This window comes from Bos mutus, chromosome 12, assembly GCF_027580195.1.
Source record: "Bos mutus isolate GX-2022 chromosome 12, NWIPB_WYAK_1.1, whole genome shotgun sequence".
Lineage (NCBI taxonomy): Eukaryota > Metazoa > Chordata > Mammalia > Artiodactyla > Bovidae > Bos > Bos mutus.
This window is the reverse complement of record NC_091628.1, coordinates 69,882,080-69,895,218: the sequence shown is the minus strand read 5'-3', so window position 1 is coordinate 69,895,218 and position 13,139 is coordinate 69,882,080. Positions and strand designations below refer to the sequence as shown.

General features: G+C 38.7%; 1 non-coding gene across 1 annotated transcript in view; it reads left to right on the top strand.

The window, feature by feature from the left end:
• The window catches only part of LOC102287322 (ATP-binding cassette sub-family C member 4), a 236,515-nt gene that overhangs the window by 208,168 nt on the left and 15,208 nt on the right, over positions 1–13,139 (top strand). The window contains exons 26-27 of the transcript XR_011466364.1: positions 275–430; positions 10,359–10,448. This is a non-coding gene — a transcript (ATP-binding cassette sub-family C member 4). The remainder of the gene's footprint in view (positions 1–274; positions 431–10,358; positions 10,449–13,139) is intronic.

Sequence of the window (13,139 nt, the reverse complement as noted above, 5' to 3'; positions counted from 1 at the left end):
TCAACGTCTGACATTTTTGGTTGACAGTTTAGGTGTGCTTCTGGCCTCTAGTGGGTAGAGTCCATGACTACTACTAAACATCCTACAATACACAGGACAGCCTCCCACCCCATAACAATGAAGTATTTAAACAAAAATGTCAATAGTGCCATGGTTGAAAAATGTATAGACTATATTCAATATAGAGCTTTTAAAATTTATCTTCAACCACCAGGGTTTCTCCCAGGTTTGTTGCATGTTGTTAGTTCTTAATCCCTCCTGGATCTCTTCACAGGTTGGCATCATGGGAAGAACAGGAGCTGGAAAAAGTTCTTTCATTGCTGCCCTCTTTAGATTGTCAGAGCCTGAAGGTAGAGTTTGGATTGATAAGATCTTGACAACCAAAATTGGACTTCATGATTTAAGGAAGAAAATGTCAATCATACCTCAAGTATGTACATCAGAATATTCTCACATGTTCTTTTAATCCAGTATCTAAGTTTAATTGCTTTTAATTTGATTGATTTTAAAAAATGAATGAAAGGGTTAATATTTCCCCCCACAGTAGAGAATATTTTTAACAACAGGTATTTTCAACAGATACTTTAATCAGAAACCAGGTTTTGTTGTTTGTTCTTTTGGTTTGTATATATGTGATTTAATAACTTATCCAGATAGATTTCTAGACTCAAAATTTTGCCAGATGCCACAATCTTATCCACTGATAACACACAATTCTGAGAACAATATGAAGATTTAGCATGATTCTATGGAAACACAGGTTGTGTCTTACTGATGGAATTTTGCTATGGGAAATAAAGTTAACTTTTTAAAGGTGATTATCTCAAAATGGATTAAAGATCTAAATGTAAGACCAAAAACTATAAAATTCCTAGAGGAAAACATAGGCAAAACACTCTCCCATATATATCACAGCAGGATCATCTATGACCCACCTCCCAGAATATTGGAAATAAAAGCAAAAATAAACAAATGTGACTTAATTAAAATTAAAAGCTTCGGCACAACAAAGGAAACTATAAGCAAGGTGAAAAAACAGCTTTCAGAATGGGAGAAAATAATAGCAAATGAAGCAATGGACAAACAACTAATCACAAAAATATACAAGCAACTCCTACAGCTCAATTCCAGAAAAATAAATGAACTCAAACAAAAAATGGGCCAAAGAACTAAATAGACATTTCTCCAAAGAAGACATACAGATGGCTAACAAACACATGAAAAGATGCTCAACATCAGTAATTATCAGAGAAATGCAAATCAAAACCACAATGGGACACCATTGCATGCCAGTCAGAATGGCTGAGATCCAAAAGTCTACAAGCAGTAAATGGTGGAGAGGGTGTGGAGAAAAGGGAACACTCTTACACTGTTGGTGGGAATGCAAACTAGTACAGCCACTATGGAGAACAATGTGGAGATTCCTTAAAAAACTGGAAATAGAATTGCATATGACCCAGAAATCACACTGCTGGAAATACACTCTGAGGAAATCAGAATTGAAAGAGACACGTGTACCCCAATGTTCATCGCAGCACTGTTTATAATAGCCAGGACATGGAAGCAACCTAGATGTCCATCAGCAGATGAATGGATAAGAAAGCTGTGGTACACATACACAATGGAGTATTACTCAGCCATTAAAAAGAATACATACATTTGAGTCAGTTTTAATGAGGTGGATGAAACCGGAGCCTATTATACAGAGTGAAGTAAGCCAGAAAGAGAAACACCAATACAGTATACTAATGCACATATATGGAATTTAGAAAGGTGGTAACAATAACCCTGTATGCGAGACAGGAAAAGAGACACAGATGTATAGAACAGTCTTTTGGACTCTGTGGGAGAGGGAGAGGGTGGGATGATTTGGGAGAATGACATTGAAACATGTATAATATCATATAAGAAATGAATCACCAGTCCAGGTTTGGTGTAGGATACAGGATGATTGGTGCTGGTGCACTGGGATGACCCAGAGGGATGATATGGGGAGGGATTGGGAGGGGGGTTCAGGATGGGGAACATGTGTATACCCATGGCGGATTCATGTTGATGTAGGTCAAAACCAATACAATATTGTAATTAGCCTCCAATTAAAATAAATTTAAATTAAAAATAAATAAATAAAGGTGATTATCTCCCTGCAGGGCTTTTTGTGAAACTGTGGGGTTTTAAGAATTACAGAGTGTATGGATGCTTTGGGGAGATTTTAATAAATGAGTGATTAATAAAAGATTTAATGAGGCAAGCAAATCATTTCAGCATTTTTGTGTTGAGAACCCAATGAACAGTATGAAAAGGCAAAAATATATGACACTGAAAGATGAACCCCTCAGGTCAGTAGATTTCCAACATGCTACTGGAGAAGAGTGGAAAAATATCTCCAGAAGGAATAAAGAGGCTGAACTAAAGTGGAAGCAACACCCAGTTGTGGATGTGTCTGGTGGTAAAAGTAAAGTCTGATGCTGTAAAGAACAGTATTGCATAGGAACCTGGAATGTTAGGTTCATGAATCAAGATAAATTGGAAGTGGTCAAACAGGAGATGGCAAGAGTGAACATCGACATTTTAGAAATCAGTGAACTAAAATGGATGGGAATAGGTGAATTTAATTCAAATGACCATTATATCTACTACTGTGGTCAAGAATCTCTTAGAAGACATGGAGTAGCCTTCATAATCAACAAAAGAGTCTGAAATACAGTACTTGGTTGCAATCTCAAAAATGACAGAATGCTCTTGGTTTGTTTCCCAGGCAAACCATTCTACATCACAGTAATCCAAGTCTATGCCCCAATCACTAATGCTGAAGAAGGTGAAGCTGAATGGTTCTATGAAGACCTACAAGACTTTCTAGAACTAACACCAAAAAAAAAAGTCCTTTTCATCAAAATCATTGCAGATGGTGGCTGCAGCCATGAAATTAAAAGACACTTGCTCCTTGGAAGAAAAACAATGACAAAACCAGACAGCATATTAAAAAGCAGAGACATCACTTTGCTGACAAAGGTCTGTATAGACAAAGCTATGGTTTTTCTAGTAGTCATGCACAGATGTGAAAGTTGGAACCATAAAGAAGGATGAGCACTGAAGATTTGATGCTTTCAAACTGTGGTGCTGGAGAAGATGCTTGAGAGTCTCTTCAACAACAAGAGATCAAGCCAGTCAATCCTAAAGGAAATAAACTCTGAATATTCATTGGAAGGACCAATGCCAAAATTGAAGCTCCAATACTTTGGCCATTTGATGTGAAGAACTGACTCTTTAGAAAAGACTTTGATGCTGGGAAAGACTGCAGGAAGGAGGAAAAGGGGTGACAGAGGATGAGATGGTTGGATAGCATCATTGACCCAATGGACATGAGTTTGAGCAAACTCTGGGAGATAGTGAAGATAGTGAAAGCCTGGCATGCTGCAGTCTATGGGGTCACAAAGAGTCAGACACAACTTAGTGACTGAACAACAACAGCAACAAGCAGGCAAGCAGTAGAGAATAGTGAAGAAGAATATGGGATATAATTTTGATCTCTGTGCACCTCAATTTTCTCTCCCTTACAAGGCAGCTAACAAGTACCAACTCCTTGAACTATTGTGAGGACTTAATAGGTCTGTGTATAGAATGCTTCATATAAAACCAGTATCTGGCTGCTGTGATCATGCAAAGTTGAATTGACCATTTCTTATTGGTCTCTGATTCTGTTTTCCTTTGTTCACCTTCTTAAATCAAAGAGGACACTAATAGATGGAGAAATATACCATGTTCATGGATTGGAAGAATCAATATAGTGAAAATGACTATACTACCCAAAGCAATTTATAGATTCAATGCAATCCCTATCAAGCTACCAACAGTATTCTTCACAGAGCTAGAACAAATAATTTCTTCAATTTGTATGGAAATACAAAAACCTCTCGAATAGCCAAAGCAACCTTGAGAAAGAAGAATGGAACTGGAGGAATCAACCTACCTGGCTTCAGGCTCTACTACAAAGCCACAGTTATCAAGACAGTATGGTACTGGCACAAAGACAGAAATATAGATCAATGGAACAAAATAGAAAGCCCAGAGATAAATCCACACACATATGGACACCTTATCTTTGACAAAGGAGGCAAGAATATACAATGGGTTAAAGACAATCTCTTTAACAAGTGGTGCTGGGAATCTGGTCAACCACTTGTAAAAGAATGAAACTAGAACACTTTCTAACACCATACACAAAAATAAACTCAAAATGGATTAAAGATCTCAACGTAAGACCAGAAACTATAAAACTCCTAGAGGAGAACATAGCAAAAACACTCTCTGACATACATCACAGCAGGATCCTCTATGACCCACCTCCCAGAATATTGGAAATAAAAGCAAAAATAAACAAATGGGACCTAATTAAACTTAAAAGCTTTAGCACATCAAAGGAAACTATTAGCAAGGTGAAAAGACAGCCTTCAGAATGGGAGAAAATAATAGCAAATGAAGCAACTGACAAACAACTAATCTCAAAAATATACAAGCAACTCCTACAGCTCAACTCCAGAAAAATAAAGGACCCAATCAAAAAATGGGCCAAACTAAATAGACATTTCTCCAAAGAAGACATACAGATGGCTAACAAACACATGAAAAGATGCTCAACATCACTCATTATCGGAGAAATGCAAATCAAAACCACTATGAGGTACCATTTCACACCAGTCAGAATGGCTGCGATCCAAAAGTCTACAAATAATAAATGCTGGAGAGGGTGTGGAGAAAAGGGAACCCTCTTACACTGTTGGTGGGAATGCAAACTAGTACAGCCACTATGGAGAACAGTGTGGAGATTCCTTAAAAAGCTGGAAATAGAACTGCCTTATGATCCAGCAATCCCACTGCTGGGCATACACACTGAGGAAACCAGAAGGGAAAGAGACACGTGTACCCCAATGTTCATCGCAGCACTGTTTATAATAGCCAGGACATGGAAGCAACCTAGATGTCCATCAGCAGATGAATGGATAAGAAAGCGGTGGTACATATACACAATGGAGTATTACTCAGCCATTAAAAAGAATACATTTGAATCAGTTCTAATGAGGTGGATGAAACTGGAGCCTATTATACAGAGTGAAGTAAGCCAGAAGGAAAAACATCAATACAGTATACTAACGCATATATATGGAATTTAGAATGATGATAACAATAACCCTGTGTACGAGACAGCAACAGAGACACTGATGTATAGAACAGTCTTATGGACTCTGTGGGAGAGGGAGAGGGTGGGAAGATTTGGGAGAATGACATTGAAACATGTAAAATATCATGTATGAAACGAGATGCCAGTCCAGGTTCAATGCACGATACTGGATGCTTGGGGCTAGTGCACTGGGACAACCCAGAGGGATGGTATGGGGAAGGAGGAGGGAGGAGGGTTCAGGATGGGGAACACATGTATACCTGTGGCAGATTCATTTTGATATTTGACAAAACTAATACAATTATGTAAAGTTTAAAAATAAAATTTAAAAAAGGAAGAATGATCATAAAAATAGTAAAAATATATCTAGGACTTTCTCTGGTGTTATTGTTGGTATTGTGGGGTCAGTTCATTTTCAGCTAGTTCCTTGGTCTGGCTTATATTTCTCAAGATCTACAGGCCCCTTCCTTCCTATGTAGTCGGTACTAACAACAGGGTTTTAATCTATTGCACCTGTCGCTTCCAAGGCGTTTCCCTCTGTTTTAGCTTCTTCTGTTTGCTGGTCTCTTCAGTGTCTGATTTCCACCCTAACACAAAGGGGGTGGTGGTGGACACTTTTTTTTTTTTTTTTTAGGCTCACTTGTTCAGTCATGCTTTGTGGAGGGAGGGATGCTGCAAACAAATAACACTGGCGTGTGCTTGCAGTGCCTCAGCCACACTGGGCCTGCCCCCGCTCATGGTGCGTGTACCCTCCCTGTCCACGCTGCTCAGGCTCTAGGTTGTTCTGCCGGGAACCATCCGAGGCTGGCCCTGGGCTGCATGCACCTCCCAGGTCTAAGCTGCTCAGGTTCAGGCACTCAGGTAGTCCTCAGAGGTGCAGACTCGGTTGGGCCTGTGTTTTGTGCCCTTCCCAGGTCTGAGCAGCTCAGTTGATGAGGTGTTTGGTGAGCGCGGTTGCTGCAACTTATCGCCTCCCTGCCGCTCGGTTTTCTGGGTGTACAACCGGCGCACCTTCTCAGGTGGATGTTGACCATCCAGAGCCCCAAGAAGTCTTAGTTAGCAAAGAAGCCTGCTTACAGTTTTGTAGATAATGTCTCTCTGGGGCTGTGATTGCCTCCTTCCAGCTCTGGCTACCTGTCACAGGAGGGGGATGGTCTGTAGCCTGCTATCTCTGTTTAGTCCTTTGTTGTGTACGCGGGCCTGGCGGTGTCTTAGGTTAGGGTTGGCTTTTTGCGTGGTAGTTATCCCACAGTCTGGTTTGCTAGCCCAAGTTAGTTCGCTCAGATAGTGCTCGGGGCATTCAGGCCAGATCCTTACTGTAAGCGATGCAGCCCGCGCCTCCCTATCCAGCCCCTGCTTGCTAGTGCAGGCGTCTGCATTGCTCCTCCACTGGGGAAGTTACCATTGGGCTCGTAATCTGTGGGTTTTAATTGTTTATTTATTTTTCCTCCCTGTTATGTTGCCCTCTGTTGAGAACAAAGACTCAGCAGTGAGTATTTCCTGGTGTTTGGAAACTTCTCTCTTTTTAAGACTCCCTTCCCGGGACGGAGCTCTGTCCCTCCCTCTTTTGTCTCTTTTTTTTGTCTTTTATATTTTTTCCTACCTCCTTTCTAAGACAATGGGCTGCTTTTCTGGGTGCCTGATGTTCTCTGCTGGCATTCAGAAGTCGTTTTGTGGAATTTACTCGGCGTTTAAATGTTCTTTTGATGAATTTGTGGGGGAGAAAGTGGTCTCCCCATCCTATTCCTCCGCCATCCTGTTTCTCCCCCCTATTCTTTCTTCTGGATATGGATGATGATCAGTTCATTTAGAGGCTGCTGCTGCTAAGTGTCTTCAGTTGTGTCTGACTCTTTGTGACCTCATGGACTGTAGCCTGCCAGGCTCCTCTTCCATGGGATTCTCCAGGCAAGAATACTGGAGTGCCATTTCCTCCTCCAGGGGATCTTCCTGAGCCAGGGATTAAACTTGTTTAGAGGCTACAGGATTACAAAAAAAAAAAAGAAGAAGAAGAAAACTAAGATTTTAAACAACTCTGAGTCCTTATTCTTGAAACAGGGAGATGAGCTGCACCTTAAATATTCTTAGATTAGAAATGAGGACAGAGCTTTTAGGACTCAAGGAAGCAGCAGCTATCGTTATGCTACATAAACATTAGTGGAGGACAGTTTCCTGGTTTGGGACTGAAATCATTAAAACTGTTGTTCTGTATCTGCCCCATTTGTAACCACTTGTATGATGTTTGTCTTGGTCCCAGGCTGTTTTAAGCATCAGATTAGTGGGTAGGGCTTCTTTGTAAGATAATGAGAGTCTTATCTTCCAGGAGCATATAAAAAGGTCTAGTAAGACTGAGGTTTTCAGGCTTGCAGTTGTATTGAGATATTATCAGTTTGCTACACTAAATGCTCTGATTCAGAGTGGCGATTTTTGTGTTACATGTCTAATATGAACTTACAGTAGTAACAAGGGAAAAATTACTACTAAATATGGTATGAAGGGTTACATTTTAAAAGTATCAACTTTATACCATGATGAAAAACAGGTTTGAAACTAGTACTCCATTTAAAATGCTATATTGACAAACAGCATTTGTTTTTCTGACTCTGCTGTGCCAGCTAACTCTTATTGTTGTTGTTCAGTTGTTATGTCCAACACTTTGCAACGTCATGGACTGTAGCACACCAGGCTCCTTTAACTGTTTAATTCTTATTAAATGAGATTTAATTGTGTACCTTCAGAAAGAATATACTTAGGCCAACAAATTTAGTATATATATAAGAAGTTTTTATGTTCTACTGTAAATCTCTACACTGAAGTGTTCTGCCTGTACACATCTTTATAATGATTATTTATAAGATAAGTTATTTACTTCATTGCCTAGAGGTACTGTAGTACCTGATACTGTAATAATAATATGTTTTTATTACTTTGATCCTTATCTGCCCTTGCATATGTGTCTACTGTGAGCACTTTTACAGTCAGTTCCACAATTCATGTTTTAATAGATAATTCTTTTTATTCAATAAGCTTTGATGAAAATTTTAATGATTTTGAGATATATATTTGGCATGTCAAACAAACTGAAATACTCTTATTTACTAAACTCTGTTCTTCCATCTACTACAGCTAAATGAACATGCATAATCTCTCAATATATCCTTTTAAACTGGCAGTATAGATGTAAGTGTGTGCCCAAATTGCAATGGGAAATGCTTAAATTTAATTTTTAGTTTTAGTTGCTCAGTATCAGAAAGGAGAGATAAGAAAGGCTTCCTCAGTGAGCAGTGCAAAGAAATAGAGGAAAACAATAGAATGGGAAAGACTAGCGATCTCTTCAAGAAAATTAGAGATACTGAGGGAACATTTCATGCAAAGATGGACACAATAAAGGACAGAAATGGTAGGGACCTAACAGAAACAGAAGATATTAAGAAGAGGTGGCAAGAATACACAGAAGAACTATACAAAAAATATTCTCATGACCCAAATAATCACAATGGTGTGATCTCCCACCTATAGCCAGACATCCTGGTGTGAAGTTAGGTGGACCTTAGGAAGCATCATTATGAACGAAGTTAGTGGAGGTGATGGATGGAATTCCAGTTGAGCTATTTCAAATACTAAAAGGTGATGCTATTAGAGTGCTGCACTCAATATGCCAACAAATTTGGAAAACTCAGCAGTGGCCACAGGACTGGAAAAGGTCAGTTTTCATTCAAATTCAAAGAAAGACAATGCCAAAGAATGTTCATACTACTGCACAATTGCACTCATCTCACATGCTAGCAAAGTAATGCTCAAAATTCTCCAAGCCAGGCTTCGACAGTAAGTGAACTGTGAAATTCTAGATGTTCAAGCTGGATTTAGAAAAGGCAGAGGAACCAGAGATCAAATTGCCAGCATCTGTTGGATCACTGAAAAAGCAAAAGAGTTCCAGAAAAACATCTACTTCTGCTTTATTGACTATGCCAAAACCTTTCATTGTGTGGATCAGAACAAACTCTGGAAAATTCTTAAAGAAATGGGAATACCAGGCCACCATACTTGCCTCCAGAGAAATCTGTATGCAGGTCAAGAAGCAACAGTTAGAACTGGATATGGAACAACAGATTGGTTCCAAATCAGAAAAGGAGTATGTTAGGGTTATATATTGTCACCCTGCTTATTTAATTTATATGCAGAGTATATCATGAAAAATGCCAGGCTGGATGAAGCACAAGCTGGAATCAAGATTGCCAGGAGAAATATCAATAACCTCAGATATGCAGATGACACCACCCTTAGGGCAGAAAGCAAAGAAGAGCTAAAGCAGCCCTTGATGAAAGTGAAAAAGAAGAGTGAAAAAGTTGGCTTAAAACTCAACATTCAGAAAACTAAGATCATGACATCCAATCCTATCACTTCATGACAAATAGATGGGGAAACAATGAAAACAGTGAGAGACTTTATTTTTTCGGCTCCAGAATCATTGCAGATGGTGATTACAGCCATGAAATTAAAAGACACTTGCTCCTTGAAAGAAAAGCTATGACCAACCTATTCAGCATATTAAAAAGCAGAGACATGACTTTGCCAACAAAGGTCTGTCTAGTCAAAGCTATGTTTTTTCCAGTAATTATGCATAGATATTAAAGTTGGAGTATAAAGAAATCTGAACACAAAAGAATTGATGCTTTTGAACTGTGGTGTTGGAGAAGACTCTTGAGAGTCCCTTGGACTGCAAGGAGATCAAACCAGTCCATCCTAAAGGAAATCAGTCCTGGATGTTCATTGGAAGGACTGATGCTGAAGCTGGAACTCCAATACTTTGGCTACCTGATGCGAAGAGTTGACTCATTTGAAAAGACCCTGATGCTGCAAAAGATTGAAGGCGGGAAGTGAAGGGGATGACAGAGGATGAGATGGTTGGATTGCATCACTGACTCGATGGACATGAGTTTGAGTAAGCTCTGGGAGTTGGTGAAAGGCAGGGCAGCCTGGTGTTTTGCAGTAGTCCATGAGGTCACAGAGTTGGACATGACTGAGTGATTGAACTAAATTGAACTGATTTGCAACCTTACTATTAATGATTGTAGTAAACTTTGTTTGTTTTCTTTTTTTGCATTTTAAATCTGGTCTCTAAAAATTGGAGTGAAATGAAAAGAGACTGCAGTAATAACATTCTCTATTTTGTTGTATTTAGGACCCTATTGTGTTCACTGGAACAGTGAGGAAAAATCTGGATCCCTTTAATAAGCATACAGATGAGGAACTATGGAATGTCTTAGAAGAGGTAATTTATTAAATATGATAAACTTGTTAGCATCAATATCTCATGTGTGTACATTTAAAAGCATTGTAGGTAATTAAGGGCTTAATAGTTTAATTGACTTCATTTATCTCCTAGGAGAACATTGATGACATGGATGTACTTAAAATGTGTGTATGATGAAATGAATAAATATGAAAACCAACAGTATAATTCATGTTTTCATTTTACCTTTTTCCCTAGAACCCAAAGCAATTAGATACATTACATTTCTTGCCCTTCAGTGCAGTTCAGTTCAGTCACTCAGTCATGTCTGACTCTTTGCGAACCCATGAATCGCAGCATGCCAGGCCTCCCTGTCCATCACCAACTCCCAGAGTTCACTCAAACTCATGTCCATTGAGTCGGTGATGCCATCCAGCCATCTCATCCTCTGTCGTCCCCTTCTCCTCCTGCCCCCAATCCCTCCCAGCATCAGGGTCTTTTCCAATGAGTCAACTCTTCCATGAGGTGGCCAAAGTACTGGAGTTTCAGCTTTAGCATCAGTCCTTCCAAAGAACACCCAGGACTGATCTCCTTTAGGATGGACTGGTTGGATCTCCTTGCACTCCAAGGGACTCTCAAGAGTCTTCTCAATACCACAGTTCAAAAGCATCAATTCTTCGGCGCTCAGCCTTCTTCACAGTCCAACTCTCACATCCATACATGACCACTGGAAAAACCATAACCTTGACCAGACGGACTTTTATTGGCAAAGTAATGTCTCTGCTTTTGAATATGCTATCTAGCTTGGTCATACTTTCCTTCCAAGGAGTAAGCGTCTTTTAATTTCATGGCTGTAATCACCATCTGCAGTGATTTTGGAGCCCCCCAAAATAAAGTCTGACACTCTTTCCACTGTTTCCCCATCTATTTCCCATGAAGTGATGGAGCCGGATGCCATGATCTTAGTTTTCTGAATGTTGAGCTTTAAGCCAACTTTTTCACTCTCCTCTTTCTTTGTCCTTAGTAGAACATTAAACTAGAAGGTAAAATTATGTGTTAAAATTCTACTAGTGACCTAGTGAATTAATTACCTTAATTTGCAAAATTCATTTTTATTCTTTTGATCTTAGGAAATATCTACTATGTGGAGATATCAGTTGTTTTTCATTATTAACAGAAAGATAAATGAGATCATGCCAGTAACATGGTATGAAATTTCATAAGAAAGAGTTTATTAAAGGTATATTATCCATTTGAAAAGTTATAATTATTTATTAGCAGCTTCATCATTCAATGCTGCAGAGCATATGCTGTTCACAGAACTCTGGAGCTTTTGCTGAGGCTTTGTACTAAGTTCATTTCTAGAGGATTTTCTATTATTTATGTCATATTTCTCTTTGACCCACTACTTTGAACCTCCTCAGTCTTGCATGAAAAGGATTTTGACTGTTAAGGTGCTCTTTTTTTTTTTAATGTTAATTATTTTTGTGGATTTTCCCTAGTTTTGCAAATTTATTCTAAGGTACTGATGGCAGAAACTCTACCTAGACTTCTAAATAATAGGCAGACTTCTAGGCTCTTATAGAAAATACCTAGCCAGGTCTTTTACCTTGAAAAAGTATGTGTTGCACAAATAGGCAGTGAATATTTACTTTCTCTTATTTTAGAGAATTGTATCTTATTTTTTTGTCAAAAATACCAGAAAGCAATTGCTCACATTGTTGTTTAGAATCAGTGTTTTCATCTTTTGGTGTCACTCTTCCAGAGATAGCACTGAGATGTGTAATTCATAGAGGGCCTTTGACTATGAGTCAGCAGATTTGGAGGTCTGAGAATTTCCTGCCAGTAATTCTGGGTTCTGAAGGTTGTCAGCACTGGGTCTTTACATACCCACCCTGCCATCCAGCAATTGTGGGAATTTTATTTTCCTAAATCAGGCTGTTACTTCACCTTATCCTAATTGGAAAACAGTGGGCCTCTGCTTTCACTTAAGTTTGTAAGTCTTTCTACAGTGAAATTCTAGAAGAAAAGAGGTGGGGAGAACAATAAACCATTAAGTGTAAATAAAGGTAGGATGATAGACTGCTCTTGAGGTCATAGGAGGCATTTACTGGTGAATTTGGGACACATTTTAAACTGGAAGCCCTGGTATATCCCCGTTTATTTCTGAGCTTGAGATCTCTCTTCAGAGATTCTCAGAAAAATTACTTTAAAATTTTAGAAAACATTATTCCATGGGCAGAAAAGAAATGTTGGTTGGAGACAAATCCTGTTAAAAACTCTCTTAGAACTTGGCCTTACCTTGTTAATTAATCTGAAGGAGCTAAAATTAAAATAAAATTTAGTAGCCTCTCAATTCTAAAATGATGAGTGGTACATGATACTAAGATCTACATTTATTTAGACTACATTTGGAACTTTCCATAAACAGAAATAAATATGAGTTTATGTCACAAAGTAAAGTGTGTGGTTTCTGTTATTGCTTCTGAAATTAACCCTATTATTTTAGTGATATATCTTAAAGTGAGAAATCATCCCATCATTGTGTTCCTCTGGGAGTTATTTCTTTATGTCCTTTGTACATATTGTTTACGGATCTTCACTGGAAAACATGTAAATCTCATAAAGAAATAATTCCTAGAGGAACACCATGATGGGATGATTTCTCAGTCTAAGTAATGAGGTCAGTTTTTAGGTGGATTAAAAACCCCAGTCATTGCTTTATAAATA